Source organism: Aquila chrysaetos, chromosome 16 (genome assembly GCF_900496995.4).
Source record: "Aquila chrysaetos chrysaetos chromosome 16, bAquChr1.4, whole genome shotgun sequence".
Lineage (NCBI taxonomy): Eukaryota > Metazoa > Chordata > Aves > Accipitriformes > Accipitridae > Aquila > Aquila chrysaetos.
Genome location: NC_044019.1, coordinates 18095208 through 18112651, shown reverse-complemented (window position 1 = coordinate 18112651; position 17444 = coordinate 18095208). Strand labels below are relative to the sequence as shown.

At 37.0% G+C, this 17444-nt stretch overlaps 1 protein-coding gene across 6 annotated transcripts in view; it reads left to right on the top strand.

Moving 5' to 3' along the window:
* The window catches only part of SBF2 (SET binding factor 2), a 286112-nt gene that overhangs the window by 8067 nt on the left and 260601 nt on the right, over positions 1–17444 (top strand). The gene's annotated exons all lie outside the window — the stretch shown is intronic.

Here is a 17444-nt window from a genome sequence, read left to right as displayed (position 1 = left end):
GCTGTTAGCTATTTGCACTTCTAAAAAGTATTACACTCCTGTTTCTTCTTAGTTTCTTGTAACTGTAGCACAATAAATGTTTTAGCTTGATTGCTGCATTGTTAAACTCTTTGACATTTTAAATTTGCACATTTAACGTGTATTTGTGCTTTGGACAAAGAAATACAGACACTCGTCCTTTTTTGTGACTATTGTTCTGTGAACTATAAATATAATTCCTAAGTGGCAGTAAGCATAAGCTGACTGTATGACTAACATACTCAAGACTTTTTGAAAAGGACAAAGTTGTGATCTTGTCATAAATACAACTGTAATGGACTTCTAATTCTTGAAATAGTGTTGAGTGGGCATACTGTACTTCTTAAATAACAGTAAATTAGGAAATCTGTGTTTTTTAATGCTATTACACAGGCTGCTTTTCATAAAAATGCAAATTGCAATTGCATTAAAAAAAAGCCACATGCTTTGTTTCTGCAGAGCTGTTTCTTCATCATTAGTGTCTTTTCGCAGAAAAATATATAGTAGTTTTACAAAGCTTGTGCAATGACTAAGCTGTTACTTTTCTATATTGTTAGTATGTGCTATTTTTAAACTAAGTTTAACACAAATGATTCTAGTAGAAGTCACAGGAGGATTTCAGTTTTCTTCTTGATTGGTAATTGTGAAGAGAGAAGTAGGTTTCATATTTTTGAAGAACTTAGACTTTCTTAAGATTTCAAAGGAAAATTGATTATACTTTTCCTTCCTAAAACACAGATTTGAAACCATATTTTCCCCCATATTATATTGGTAATTTAACTGATTTCTAGTCTGTCTGAGGCTGTGAGTTCTTAGAACCTTCAGTTTGTGAGAATTCTTCTTCTTCACTGTTTTTTGTTTAGTGATGGCCACAGCTCTCAATACTGATCCTGTAAGAGCTGGAAGCGGATGCTAATGTGGTTGATTGAAAATTGTTATTGAATTCACTGTGTCTAGTGCCCTTGATATCCTCCTCTTTCCCAGCTTTGAAATAGTACTTGTAAACCCTGGAGATGGCTTTTGTGCAGTTCAGAAAGTCACTGCTCATTTGGTAAAGTGGTGCGTCCTTCTAGAGGTTCCCAGTGCACTGACTGATGCGGTTGCTGGTGGGCTTTTAGGCAGAATTTGCTTTTTGTAAAGTAGCTTAGGCTGGGGCCTCAGCCTGAGCAATAGATTGTGCCTGACTGCAACTGAGGAACTAGTCGGAATTCCCTGTTAAGGGAGGGAATAGCTGCTGCCTGAGCATTGCCTTTGACTTTGGGATTCACCCCACATTTCTTAGAAGTATAATTAATGAATTATTCTTATTTTATGCATTTGAGGAGCTACTTGCTTTTGCAAAATAGGAAACTAATCAGTGTGTGTTTCATGATCAGCAAGTTTCAGCAATGGTAGAAAGCCCAAGGTTTGGAATGGATGCTTTTAATAGTATTTCCAAAACAGATAAGATAACAAGGCATATAAACAGAATAAAAGGATGTTTTCTGTGGTAATAAATAGTCGGAGTTTAGAGTTTGTGTTCAGAAATTCATGCAAGTTCTAAGTGTTCAAAGTCCTGCAGAGAAATGTTTCCTCTGTAGATACTTTACAGTGGCTAAAACTTACGTGTGTATTTTAAGTAACAAATTCTGGTCCACTTTGCTGAAGTAAGTTAAGATAATGCCTGTGGAAGTCTCAGATTTGCCCTTCAGCAATTTTAGATACTTGTGCCAGTTCTGCGCTGGTTCCACTAATGAGCTGAGGTTTTGACTGAAGCTGCCAGTAAATATGCTTTAAGCTGAGACACCTGGATTTGTATTGATGTGATTTAGGCATGGGGCACATGTTCCCTTTTTCCAGCTCTAAGGGGTTGATCATTTCTGGCAGAGAAGTGGCAAAAAGAACTAGAACATCCCAAACCATCTCCATAGGTTGTACTGGGACTAGAGTGTCAAAGCTGTGGTGTGTCAGCTGTGATGGCATTATAATTCATCAGGACAGTCAAAGCAAGTGTCATGTTTTTTCAGTTACAGGCAACTGAAAAGAAAACAAAACCATAGAGAGCCACATGTTTGTGATTTGGAATTCAAAACTCTTCTTTCAAAAGATTCTTTTTCCTGTTTGATTAATCTGCATAAATAATGATACCAGGTTTGCCACTGAGTAAACAGTGCTGATTCAAGTAGTGATACTTTTGTAAGGTTGTTGTTTCAGTACTGTGTTTTCCAAATATTTTGTTTATAGTGTTTATTATGGAGAGAGATGAGATCATACATAATCAACAAAATATCCTTGTGGAGGCTGTTTTTATTATTTTGTTCTCTTTTGCCACATGGCATCTTTTTGGAAGAGGCAAGACTGTCTGTCACTGAAGCATTTTATTTTTTGTGAGAGTGTGGTCTTGAAAAGTATCCAGAAAACACACTTTCTACCTTTCTGACCTTGTGAGATGTTTTTGCATCTTTAAAAAATTTGTTTGTTTACGTGTTTGCTTACGGGTTTCTTTTTCTTTCTTTTTCTTTCTTTTCTTTTAAGAAAATATGGTCCAGCTTTTTAGTAAATGGCCCATTTTTAGAAAATTGCAGTTCAAGAACATGTGGCTTCACTGGTCTAGTCTCTAGACATAGTGTCATTGATAGTCATAGCTGCTCTTCTTGTTAGTAGCCTAGTAGAAGACAGAAGGTAACAATTTACATCCATATTTAATTCTAACAAAAATGAGGATCATTCCTCATTACAATGAGATACGACTTGAGAAGCCTAACTCAGGAGACTATTGTTTTCATAATTTGTTGGGGTTTTTTATAATATGCTTACCATTATTTGAAGTTAGAAAATCCAGAGGTAAGATTTATATAAAAGTAGTAATAATAATAATAATAATAGTAATATAAAAAAAGGCCTTTACTTGGACTGGACCCATAGTGTTTTATGTCTTAGGGAAGTGACCTTCGAGATGTTCCCTTTCCCAAAGTTGTGATGGCTAAAGATAGGATGCTGAAAAATAAAAACCGTGGAACTCGTATCTTCCTTTGTTACAGAGTTGTGTGTGTTCTATTTATTTGTGGCCAGTGTGCTTAAAGTTATAATAAAGGTTGTGGGTTGCATTGTCTCCATTGCTAACCTCTTTCCTCCTTCCCCTCTCTGTCCCCTCAAAAATCAGTAATTTTTCTTGTTTCAGGTTTCTTGTAAAACTTAGGTCATGGCTGCTAATAAAATACTTCGAAATCCTGAAGCAGAAGGCTCTTGAACTGCAGCATATAGTTCTGAATTAAAAATCAGTTCCTGCTTTATAAAGACCAATTTTACTCATTCTTTGGGTTGAAAAAACCCCCCAAGGGTAAACATTTCAACAGAATACAAAAATTGATCAGATATTTTGATCAGTTTCTGTTATGCATCTTCCTGTTTGATAATCAACTTTGTCAAATAGGTATCTGGTATCTGGTTTTTTTCCTGTTTTCTGCCAAACTACACAGGTCTTGTAGCAAGAATTATTATTCTGCAAAATTCTTCAACCCCCGACCCCCCAACCCCAAAAGGATGAGCATATGGCTTCTGTGAAAAAACTGTTGTAGAGGCATCTAACTTTAAAAAAAAATCCCCATATGAAGTCTAGAAGTGAACAGTAGTTATTGAGCAGTAGGAATCCCTAATTACTTACTGTCTAAATCTGGTATGTACTCCCTACCTAATATTAACTGTGCTTTCTTAAAGGTTCAAAAACAGATTTGCAGAGAGTAAAACATAAATTCTATGTTTTATTAGATTTATTTGATTTATGGTTTTATGAAGAGACTGAATCTTTTTTATTCTTATGTATGTGATGGTTACCAAGAAGAGATTTGGACTATAGTAATCTTAATATAGTTGTACAAAGCATCATATGCTTTCTTGCATTTTTTACAGCAGATGGACAAAGATTTTTGTCAACATTAATTTTCAGCAAATGTTCGTATCTGGGGCTTTTAAAGAATCCAAGCTGTTGCTGGTTAAATGGTAAGAGTCTCAAGAGTTACAAGTAGATTAAAGGATATAAGCAAGTGGTCACTATTCATAGGCAAAGTTGGTAGCATGGATTTCCAAAGTTAATTTTGCAGACTTTTTTGTTCAACTTGTAAATATATGGTAAAAGGGAGGTGGAATAGTTAGGGGATGAGACTTGCAGATTATTAAAAAAAAAAAAATTAAAATAATTCAGGATAGCTGAATCTAAAGCTTATGGTAAAGGGCTCCAGAAAAAGCTCATGATACTGAGTGACTAGATGTTAAAATTTTGGATGAAATGCAGTTTTGATAAATACAAGCTAAAGTACAAGCAGTGGTGAGAAAAGATGGTCCTAACATACATTCACAGCAATGATCTCCAATTTAGCTATTGTCACTCAGTGAAAAAGTTCTTGGAATTTATTGGGACAGTTCTCTGTAAACATCAGCTTAATGTCTGGTGATAATGGCAACAGTAAACTCAGAAATAAAGAGTGTGGAACTGTGGGAAAAAAACCCCAAACCAACCACCAGAAAACATTGTGATGTTGGGACTTGCAGCCTAGGGGACAAGAACGGATTAGGTGGATCCCAGAGGTCCTGTTCAGCCCTGGTTTCTGTAGTCCTGAATCTTAAGAAAGACTGGACAGGACCTCCGGGAATCACCTGATCCATTCTTCTTCCCCAGGGCACAACTAGCTGTAGCCTTTGCTGGTCGGGGTGAATCTTTGTTTAACTCATTCTTAAAAACCATTAATAACAGTACTTTCACAACCTGCTTTGTCAGTCTATTCCAGTGTTACTTTGACTTTTAGAAGGGTTTTCATAGTGATTGACTCAAACGGGTTTTGGTACAATTTTAAGCCTTTTATTACTATCCTCCTGGAACTGTAAAGTGAAACTGGATGTGGTAACTTACATGAAATCTTGACAAAACTAAGGGTGAGACTTACTTGCTGGTTTTGCAGGCAGTTCCATGTGTAGACAACACTGATTTTTTCGATTTTTTTTGAATTTTTTCGACACCACAACACTGAGGGTCACTTTGTGGTCTGCTTTAACCTCTACATCCCTCTTAACTAAACTGGTAACTATTTGACCATCCCATATATGTGCAATCAGCTGTTCTGACCTAACTCTGCAGCTTTGCAGTTCTTCTTAGTCATACTCTAACATTTTTTCATAACTTTTTCCAGTGTTTCAAGATCACTTCGAATTCTTACCTTGTTGTCTAGTGTGCTTATTATCTCCATTTTCTGAAACTAATGCATTTATGTGTGTGTACATATATAAAATATTTGTGTGTCTATATATGCTTTTATATATATAAAAAGAACAGCTTTGGTTATGTTTTGTGTTTCAGCCTGCAGTGACTTAAATCAAAAACAAAACAAAAACCACCCCAAAACAAAAACTGAGCATTGGACCCCATAGTGACTCATGTATCGTAGCTGGGAGATAGAATTAACGTTGCTGTAAATATGATTGAATGTGTGTAGCGAGTAAATTTGCAGAAAATATTTTCCATTGATGTTCCTAGGCATATTAAATTTGAGGTGCTTTGTGGTATATTTAAATAGGGCTATATTTTGAGAGTCAGGGTACTTGGAGAAACAAGTTAGCGAATTATTTAATAAACGACAGAACTAGTGACACCTTTCTGCACATTTTGGTCTTTTGTCTTGAATGTCCCTAGTAATGCTGCTACTGGACAAGCAACAGGGTGTCTTGAATACTAACTTTTTTCAAATCAGGGTCACTGGACAATATTTATTTGGGTTAAAGGCAGTTCATCAAATAAACCTTGCTTCTGTAGGAAACCTATCTGAAAGTAGCATTCTTACTTGCAAGAACATGATTTACCATCACTTAGAAGAATATCTGCTTTCCTTTGTAATAGACACATTATCGTATGGTCCAATTAATATTCTGGGCCTGCCACAACCTCAGAAGGGAGAGGTTATGTTCTATTATTTTATTATGGACTCATAGTCAAGTGGCATTTCATTGTTTGCTAGGACATGGATGCAGCTCTGTTTTTTTCAATTATGCTCTGATTTCAAACAACCAGTTCCTTCAGTTTCTTACAATTGCAAAGTATGGATTGAGGATTATTTTCTTTTTAATTATTATTTTTATTGCTAATGTTGCATGCACTGGAAATGCATTTTGACGTGTAAAATCTTGGCAGTGTAGCTTATTTATGGAGCGGGAGATGGCAGTAAGGAAATAGGTGATTTAGCATGTAAGCAGAGAATTATACTTTATTCTTGTATGATAGTTTTAAAAGAATTATCTAAAAAACTGAAAGAACATACTCATTGTTTAAAAGCACAAATTGATGTTTACTTTAGGCCTTTCTATTTGTTAATGTTTTTTGTTTTAGTCACGTAAGTATTTAACAGCATTTGCGGTACTTGTTTAACTATGCTTAGAGATCAGCTGAAATAATGTTATGCTACATGGAAAAAATATAATTCACATTATACAAAGTTCAGCTTTAGTGAAGACTACTAGCATTAGAAGAAATACAAATGCACAGTAACACTTCTGATATTTCAGAGTTCATGTGTGTAGATTTAAAATAAATTTGGATACAACATTATTTTTCAGCATCTCTTATAAAGGACTGCATTCTTTGTGTTGATCTCCACTTAATTTAAGTCACTCTGGCAGCTGCATTCTTAGGGGAGGAGGGAATGAAATAAACTGTTAACCTTTGAAAGCCAGAACACAAACAAGTAGTGTTTAACTTGTGGACATTTGTGGATATTTCAAACAATGTTAATTTTGATTGCCTTTTTGAAGTAGACCCATTCTTTTTGTTCTTGGTTCGGAAGCTAAACATATTGTTTGGAACTTTTCTGCAGCTGTGAAGAACAAAGTTTGTCATGCAATAGTTCAGTGAGATGACATCATGAGATGATTTTGACTGCTGTGGCAATCTGCTTGCATTTGCCCTTGTGTAAGCGTGATCGCTAGCATGTATTTGTTTCCTTTTGGTTTAAATCAAGTAAGCAGTGATGGAGTTGCGTTCTGTGGCTATTTACTTTATCCTATTGTTCTGGGCTATTGTTATTTTGACCTGAAAATTATTCTCAATTTCTGTTCCAGTTTGTTCTCCTAAAACGTGCTCCAGGTAAGTCTTGTCTTTAGACAGCAGAGCATTCCTGTAAGGCTGTATCGGGCTGTCGGTGGGTAACTCAGGGATGTTTGAATGGTGACACACCAGTTCTTTGAAATTCTGGCATGACAGAAGGCCAATAACTGCAGCGCCTTGCTCATGCTGCGCCCCCCCTCCCCTGCTTATGGAGTACTGGAGAATGCAGAGCAAAACCTGTCTAAGCACTCGGGGCCAAACTCTTGAGATCATCTTATATTGCTTTACAATACTGGCTTGCATGTACTTGTGTGGGGTTTAGCTGGTAGATGTGACCAGCCTGAACATTAATGCCATTCTGGCAGGTGGGTAAGGAGCCAATTTTTGCAAAATACACATGGGCCATAAGATATGCTCACACTTACTGGAAACCCTTTGTCTTTGCTGTGTTTTTAGTCTATAGTCAGTCCAGACAAAATATTTGGCCTACCAGGATATGTGAATCATTCTTCTTTGTAAGGCTTCATTTATCATCTGTGTTCTGAAAATGTTTTGTATGAGGGAAACATTGAATGCACTCAGAAATTTTATTGTTAACGTGCGTTTTTACAGCTGTTATGTAAAAATCGTGCTTTGGTAAGATCAAAATATTATTTAATTGTTTTAGCCTATTGGAACCACAGGAAATACACAGGGTGGGAAACTCCCAAATGACTCGTCACTCCTCATCACCTGTAGGTGAGCAATGGCATGCAGACTTAAAAAAAAAAAAACGCAAAGAAACAAATGTTAGCAGCTGGCTAGTTCTGGGAAAAAGAGAGAAGAAAAGTTGCTCCTTCATCCTTTATGCATTGCTGATACTTATACTTTAAGTAGAAAAAAATGCTTTAAAATTTCCTTTATCAGTGCAAAAATATATGTACCTACAAAATTAATGGTGAGGATTGAGTGAACAGATGACTTGTGCTGTTTTTTTTTTTCTTTGTAGTCTGGTTTTAAACAATACCAAGGGCATATGCATGTGAATGCAGGTGAGGAGGGCACTGTCTAAAATTCTATATGGACTTTCAGTGTGCATCTCATTACCTGAAGGAATGCAGCAGTTGCTATGAAGTTGAGGGGAAAATAATGTTCTAGTAGACAGTTGACCTTCCAGTCACAAAATTCTCTAAGTTTTGAACAAATTTTAAGTTAAGTATGACATCAGGAGGTTTGATATGTGATCTGTAGGAATGATGTCTGCTGGGGTGTGAGTATGTACAGCTCCATGTTCCAGTTCCTCTCGCTAAAGCAGTGTGGCTCTGTAAATGCTTAGAGGCAAGAAGCATTATAGAAAAATGGTATTTTAAGTAACAATAAGGAATGAAAAAGGGCAGTGAAAAAGGAGCTGAGAAATTATAAACATTGTCTTTTAGAGAGCAAGTGTGCAGTGCACAGGGGAAGAATCCTGTGAAGGTAGTGGAGAGATAACTAAAGGACTTGGAATTTGAGGCAGCTTCTTAATACAGAGGATTGAAAAGTAGATCAGGAGGAAGTGATTTTCAGAGCAAACATCTTGCATGTTGAGATGTGCTAAATTGTATTTACAGATTGGAGTTTAGATGTGGGTAGCTTGAGTAAGCAACGAAATGGGAATTTGCAGTGATGTGTGATATGGAACTACAAATAAACACTTGATTTAAGGCTAACGTGAGGCAGTTGGAGAAATGAGTTGCATGATGTCTCTGCAGCACTGTCACAGTGTGGGCTATCAAAAAGGCCCTTATGAGGATAATTCCATCTTTATAGATTTCAGACTTGGGGGGGGGGATTGTTTTGATTTGGGACAGCTGAAAAAGAGATGTGTCTGAAGATACTGCTTTTGAAACAAGGAATTGAAGACAGAAGGGATTTTATTCATCTCTACTGCCTGAACTATGTTGTAGCTCATAGGCACTGTGTTGAAAATTTGAAATGAGCTGGCTTGATCACGTATTGTAAGTTCAAGATATTCTTGCAGAGAAGTTAATTTTTAACATAGTTGGCAAATACTATTCAAAAGTAATTTTAAATTTTTGGAGGTCACGATAATTCCCTAGCTCTAGAGTGACAGTGTGTCCAGTGTAAAGCAGTATTAAGCTACACTGATGTTGCAATATAGCAGGAAATGCAGATCTTTCAAATAAGTTTTGGGTCAAGTATGTATTTCCTTTCATTCCAAGCAAGTGCTTTTTGCTAAAGATCAATGTGTTTTTTGATGTTATGGAAATATTTCTCTTATTGGTCAACTACCCAACCTGGAAATGCTTTTAGAAGTGGTGATTGTTTTGCTTAAATGTGTGTCATACCAACTTTAACATGTTACACTTTGCTGTTTCTGTGCAGTATCTTTCTGGTATTGAAAATGACAAACCACACTACATCTAAACTTAGACTTAAAGCTTTGTTAACCTTCACCTTGAAAATTTCAGCAAGTACATTACCTTATGTATAAAGAATGTTATTTATGAAGGATTCTTCTATTTATTGTAAAGCAAAATGCATATTGTAAAGCATGCTTATTTTGGCTTCTGGTTTCTTGGCTTGAAGAAGGGACTGGTTTTTTGCAGCTGTATCTTTTACACAGATGTGCATTTTATTTCTTGTTTTAGTTTACTGTAATCCTTCATGTGCACATTTGATGACAAAGAAGTAGCAGAACATCGTTTACAAAGCATTTGGATACTTTACTGTGTACCAAATCATCAGTTTGACTTCTGGGGAAAAAATGAGTATAATGAAACAGCTAAGATCCAAATATGTCAGAATTGAGCTTGAGAATAAGCATTCTGCATTTTCAGCTGCTCTGTGCAACATAGTCTTTTGGAACATGAAATATGTAATTACAGTGTGTGAGAAGATGCAAAGGACTTTTTATTTGATGTAAACACTGTCATAATGCTCTGTGTTCTATTTTACTCCAGTGTTGGTGATTGATTACTTACTTACGCTTTGTATTATTTAGTAAGAAGGCATAAAGAACTTCTAAAGAAACATCACAAAATATTCCAGATTATCTTAAGGATAAAATTGATTTTATTCTTCATGGCAATCTTTCCTTATTTCTGTGGGAAAAGATGTATGATTTTTTTTTTTTTAAAAACCAGAATACAAGCCTTTGCCTTTTCAGTCATTAACGAGACATGAAGCCCAAATCCTCAAGTTAGGGGAAAAATACTGCTCTGTCACAACAGAACTTGTCATTCTGATATGGGGAGGTCTGTAGAGCTTGTCAGCACAACCCGAGGCAAATCCAGCTCTGTCAATGGGATAGTACAGTGAAACAATTGAAGGAACCTGTCTTGTCTGCATAGGGTCTCCACTGTGGAAGTTGCCCTGTGGGGGATACAGTCTGCATAGGTAAGGGCATCTTATCCTTAATTAAAACTTCCCTTTTTGAAAAAGTATAAGAAAATATTTGTGTAATAGTACCCTGAGGTAGTTTTCTGAGGTAGTCATTCTTTAAGAAATAGCTGTTTCCTCTGTTGGGTAGTTCTGAAATAATATCCATATTAAGTGCCTTCATCTTAGTACATTACTACAGTAGTGTCAACAAAATTAGTTTTGGCTAAAGATTTGCAGTATAAAAGGTCAGTGGAAAAACAAAACCAAAACGCTTTCCACCAAAACCAGCTATTGTTTTTAGCTTCTTCTTTCCCTTGGCCTTGTCCTCTCACCAACAGACCTCAAACTTTTCATGGGTGTACCTCACTTAGCTTCTTTTGCTTGAACGTGTGAAATCTGATTGATTTACAAATGATTTTATATATGGATAGTCACTGCTCCTCATATAGTCTAGATATGTTGTCTAGATTGCACAGGTCTGTTTCATAGCATCTGAAATAATCTTAGAGTGAAGGTTTTCTCTCCCCCCCTGCCCTGTTTAAAATTTACATGCTAGTGAACTTAGTGACTATTTCTTTGTCTGAGACTTTCCTCAGACTTGATGCTTTATAGTGTTTGTGGCAGTTCTCTTTAAAAACCTTCAGAGTTGTGAACTCAGGCTAAACTTGATTTTCAATATCCAGTTGTTTTTCGACATTCTTCATGGGCAGCCTGAGGATACAGTAGTTACTCTTCCCAAATACATTAGTTAAGGAGAGATAAAGTAATAGGTTAGGTAGTTACTTATTTGCTACTAGCTTGCAGTTCTACAGGTGTCTCCCCTACAGTTAGACAATGTACATGAGAAAACATAAAGTGATGTTTTTTCTGTTTTTTGGGGTCCTTTTGGATATGTAATGCAATGGTTGGCTTGAGCTCTGCTGTCTATTGCCTGATAACTTTTTCTCTGAATGGGACAGTAGCAATACCTTCTAGATGGTGGCTCTGTGGTCTCCACTGAGAGAGGAGTACGCTACAGGCACCGATGTGTTTGAATGCCACTGCAGCGGTTGCATTCGTATCTTTATGCTTCTGGGTGATTCTTAGCCTAGTGCAGATATGCAAGTGTAGACACCTCTGTTCCCTGTACAATCCAAGTTTGTCATACATTGATAGCAAACAGAGTTGTAGCTTCCTCTCCTGTTCGCTTCAGACTAAGGCGGTGTGCTTCTCATGTTTTTCAGTAGATGTAGGAGACTTGTACCAATGTAACGAAAAATGTTTTCCTAAGCTGTTTTATCAGATGGCTTATCATGTAGTCCAAGTAAATTACCTCATATAGAAGAAGAAAGCTCTGAGGGGAAACTGAGGTACTATGCCCATAGCTGTGCATTTATGAGTTCAGCGTTGTCACGTTGGCTCCCTCTCCCAGCCCCTTTGCGTGGTATTAAGAATAAATAATCCCTGTATCTTTCCCAAGAGAGAAGCATTCCAGAAAGATGTGGAAAATCCTGAGGAAAATTATGATCAGTTTGTACTCTACCTATAAACATGCAACTCTGAGGTAGCAGATGTACATGACGTATATGCAGTGCCAAAGAGACTGTGTAGAAATTCCAGGTCTACAGTGGAATTTTGTTGCTGTAGATGAGGATATTGAGGTGCAGGGGGAGGTTGCTGTGACTATTCAGAGTTGCTCTGGTAGGTTCTGCTCTACATATCATCTGATCGTCCAAGTAAGGTGGTGTGAAGCTGAGCATTTATGCTGCCAAAATACAGATCATATGATTATGGGCATATTCTAGGTCCATTGTTTTATTTCTGTCTGTAGGGCTGCCATATTAGATCTCGCAGGACTGAACTGATGTTCTGTCCTAGTGGGGAACGTAAGAGGAGTGGCTTTGGCCTCTTCAGTTTGAATTGAAGGCCATAATTAAAGTTTTTTCAGTAATTGTTCTGTTTGGTTATATTCTGGTTTGAGTCATGAAGGGGTTGCTGAGTTGTCTTTTTTTTTATTTATTCTGATTGACACAGTAGAGTTGGGGTCTGGTAGGATTAGTAAGGCAAGAAGATTTCTCATCAGAGAGACATTCAGGAATGGGATTTAAAAAATTCTTTTTTTAATCCCCCTCCCTCTGGGAGGTGAAGGTGCTTATAAAAGTAAGCCACGATCCAGTCACTTGGCACAATGTTTGGGGTTTTTTTTTTTTTCCTTTAAATTGAGAGTAGGTATCCTATTAAGTTCATAACTTCCTTTTTCAGTTTTATATAGCAATTCTTGTACCTGCATCAGAAAAAATTTGATATTTGCCACTTTATTTACCTGTAATAAGATTTTCTGTTTCCAAATCAATGGCTAAACGTTTGAATATTTCTGTTAATGCAAAGCCTTGGATTTTTTTAAATTTTGAAAGTAGATTTTTAACTTTGAAAGTTCTGAAGTTTGAGTACTTAATCTCCAGGAAATTCTTTTCTCCTCTGTTTTTCCCTTGATAATAAACTTAAGAAAAAAGTCCATGAGGCTAAACAAATGGTGACAGGTACAGATACAGGATAAGGGTAATAGGATCATGTGTGCAAACCCTGTAACTCATTTTTGTAAATTTCTGTTAAAACAGGTAGTTATTAAGTAATACAAGTCCTCAGAGGCCTAGTGTGCGAGATGTGCATACAACACTTGAAAGTCATGGTGATGCCAAACAATAGTGGAAATTCCTATTAAAATTTAAAAGTGCATTCACTGTATAACTGGACACAGAATGTACTATGAAGTCAGGGATACTCTTTCATGACTGCTGAGTTTTCAGTGTATTATCTGTTGAGATGTCTGAAAAGGAACTCCTGTTGAAAGACTTTGAAGTTTTTACCAGCTGATAATAAATTATTTCTATGTGACTGTTTTGCTAAAACAAAAAGAATGGCAACAAGTCACATATGTTAGGCAGTAGAAAGTCTGCATCTTTTCTGCAGCTCTTCTCAGTAATTGTCAAAATATTTTTATTCTTGTTAGAAAGCATTAAGTAACTTGTCTCAGCTGCCACTTGAACAAAAATCAACCCCAAAAGCCAACCCTGGTAAGTTACACAAAAACAAGGGAGACCTGGAGGGCAGACAAATAAACACCACCACAAAAAAACAACTAAACAAAAAAACCCCCAAACACCACCACCAAAAAACCTAAACTAAAAAAAACCCCAGAAATCGCTTCTTTCATTTTCCTCATATGTTTTCTGTAGAAGTTTGGGGCCTTCAGATCCACAAGTTGATTCTGTCGTTTAATTTATTTAAATAACGGATAGTGATAGGTTTTATAGGATATGTGGTCAGCCCCTTGAGGGAGGTAATACGTAGAAAGCATGAGGATGAAAAGATAAGACCTGCTTCTGCCACTCTGTGTCAGGAAGACCTTTTTGCTAAATTATGTCAACCTCTGTATAGTTGACATATTGTTCAGTGATAGGGCAATGAGGTGCGGAGCATTGACTGTTGTTCTCTTCTGCAAATTTGCAATGCTTTAGCTGAAGCATAATAAAAGTACATGCCTCGCTTGGTTCTGTATACTGTGCATATAAATTAAAATACTTCTGCATTTCCAGTTTTCAGTATGGGCGAAGGAAGAAAGCAGTAAAGACAATATCTTGATTTTTTTTTTTTTTTGGGGGGGGGGGATGTGCACGTGTGCCTTTTAAGGATTTTTTTGAATATGTTCCTGTTTTAAATGCAGAGGTACAGTGAAATAAATCTTTCGCGCTTCTGTTAATTTCAGGTTAATATATGTTATGATTGTATTGTGCATAAGTAGGACATAACCTGAAACTTGGCTGGAGTATATGGAAAACTACTTCAGTTTAAAGACAAATAACTTCTTTATAAGTTATATCTTAGAATATTTATGTTGCTATATTATGTGTGTTTTTGTCATTGTAATTGATTCAGTGTGATGTAGTAAGTCTGTAGAGGGCCATCTTACTAGCTATCTGTAGTACCTTCATGATTTAAAGCAAAACCTTCAGAAGTCACTGGTGGATTTTTTTCCTCCTCTTATGTACTTTCACAGCACATGAGAAAGTAAAAATAAATGAGGAAACTAATCTAGCAAGGTTTTTTTCCTGATTAATGTTACTTTTGTTCAATGCCATACCTGTTACGGATACAGAACTGAAAAACAGGACTGAAATTGTAACTTGGACTTTTCTGTTGCAGTGCAATAATAGCTACTCTTGTCATCATGACTGCAAGAAAGTAAAAGATGAGTAACGAGATGGATTGGGGAGGATTCCTTGTATAAAGTTGAAACTGGGGTAACTGAGAAGCAGAGAGAAGTGAAAAATAGAGGTGTGTAGGTAGAGTGTGTGCCCAGCTGAGCGAGGTGGGTAGAAGCTGTGCTGTTGTCTTAATACTAGTTGATATAAAGTAGATGTTGTACCTGCAGGAAGCTGGCTGGCGTGGTCTGTAGGAAGATTCTTACGGATCTGACTGGTAGCAGTTTTATTAGTATTGATGTTCCTCAGACTTTTTTTCATTCTGACAGAGAGGTTCTGTTTTTCCTCTTAAATCTCCATGGAGATTTTTTGGAGTTAAAGTTAGCAGGGATTATGTACACATAACATTGTCTTGTCATCCATAACTTCTCAGTTCTCTAAACTAATCCAAGCATTTGTTAAGTGTGTGATGGCTAGATTGTAATACTATACGTAAGAAAAGAAATGTTATAAAGAAGGCTGTTTGGCTTGGGCAATGTCTTTCTGCCATGCTCTTCTTTTGGTATCAGGGTTCTGACCAAACCAAATGCTGGTTAGATTAGTAAAGAAGTTTGCAGCTTATAAATTTAGAGAGCAGCTCTTGTGTGTATATGTATTTCAATTATTTGGCATGCTAAGCCAGAAAATCAGATAAGTAGATTTCAAAGTACTGGTACTTTTGCTAATAATAGAGTGATAAAACTTTTTACTTTGGCAAGTGGATTTTTTGCAAGGTAGAAGTTTTGGTTTTGCTCACAATATTTATCAAATAGAATACCTGTTCATCCCTTCTTAGAATCATAGAATCATTTAGGTTGGAAAAGACCTTCAAGATCATCGAGTCCAACCATTAACCATGCCCACTAAACCATGTCCTGAAGTACCCTGTCCACTTGCTTTTTGAATATCTCCAGGGATGGTGACTCCACCACTTCCCTGGGCAGCCCATTCCAATGTTTGACAACCCTCTCAGTAAAAAATTTTTTCCTAATACCTAGCCTAAATCTCCCTTGCCGCAACTTGAGGCCATTTCCTCTTGTCCTATCTCCAGCTACCTGACAGAAGAGACCATCACCCACCTCACTACAACCCCCCTTCAGGCAGTTACAGAGAGCGATCAGGTCTCCCCTCAGCCTCCTCTTCTCCAGACTAAACAGCCCCAGTTCCCTCAGCCGCTCCTCATAAGACTTGTGCTCCAGTCCCCTCACCAACTTGGTTGCCCTCCTCTGAACACGCTCCAACACCTCAATGTCCTTCCTGTAGTGAGGGGCCCAAAACTGAACACAGGACTCGAGGTGCGGCCTCACCAGTGCCCAGTACAGGGGCACGATCACCTCCCTGCTCCTGCTGGCCACACTATTTCTGATACAGGCTAGGATGCCATTGGCCTTCTTGGCCACCTGTTCTTGTGGACCAGGCTTACGTGTTCAAATGTCCTTCGCAGGAGGGCTAGCAGAAACAATTTTCAATGTATTATATGGCATATTTCCTGAATTTTGAGTCTTAAGTTTACAATGGTTTCTTTCTTATTTCTAAGATATACACTAAGATATTTCTAGAATATATGCTAAATATGCTCTTGTTGCCTATGTATGTATGTTGGGGGTAATATCTGAAAATATTGTCATCCTGAACAAACTAATAGGCCATAGTAATTTTTTCTGTTTTCCTTCATGGTCTCTGTATCAGATGTTCCAATGGAAGAGATGTAGTTTGTGTAATTTATCTGTGTTGTGGAGGGATTTTTTATTTTTTTTCTTTACCCTTCAGTAGCCACTGGTTAAGTAGGGGCGGCTGGAAAAATGAGGGAAGGATAAAACTAGAAGTGTAGGGATTTTTCCTTAGACTGTAAGAATAATTTCCTTAACGGATAAAACAGTTAAATACAATCTTGCAGGTCCAGTGAAGAGAACTTCAGCGTCGATTATTGTTATGGAATGATAAAGCTGGAAGCTTTTACATTACATCAGAAATAAATGTGACATAGAATACTCTGGTTTTCAATGGATTCATTAACTTAAAAAGGAGATATTTCAGACTGGCCGTTAATACTGGTGTGTTTGGCTATAATATAATGGTAGCAGAGTTTAGTACTTAATTTGTCAGGTTAAGGAATGCAGAGAGGTAGAGCTGTGTTGATGCACAGTAATTTTATAGGTGATGAATCGTTACCGAAAGAAACTTTTGTGCTGCCATGCTGTCTTGGCAATTTTCAGCTTGTGTAACAGCCACTTGAAGGGCATGTTTAAGAACAGCCCTTAGGCTTTTTGTACATAACACTGGGGATTGGTCTTATTTCTACCAGGCAAAGGGTAAAGGAAGTGGAAAGGTGGCTTACAACCAACTTCCACTTGCCCTCTGGTCCTGTGCTGTTGTTCTGGGGCACCTGGCCAAGCATACATAATGTGAAAGGCTTGCTAGTAAACCACATTATTTGAAGATAGAAAATATATGCACTTTGGAACAATTTGTACATGTTATGGAAAAGGTTGCATTTAGCAAGTAGCAAAGAAACAAAGATGTTGGAGACTTGCTTAACAATATGAGTATTTTATAATAATGTGCAGTTTGCACCTCAGCAGTTTTTAAAAAAAAAAAAGTCAAAGTACTTTCAGACATGTTGGTCTTATATGACAGTTTCTTCATTCCTCAGGCGTCGAATTCTTGCTGATCTTTTCCCCTACTAGAAAGTAGTAGCTCCCCTGTACTCTCCTCATCCCAAAGGCATTATATGCTCTAAAGAATGTGAAAGGTATTTCTTAAAGTAAATTCTTTTG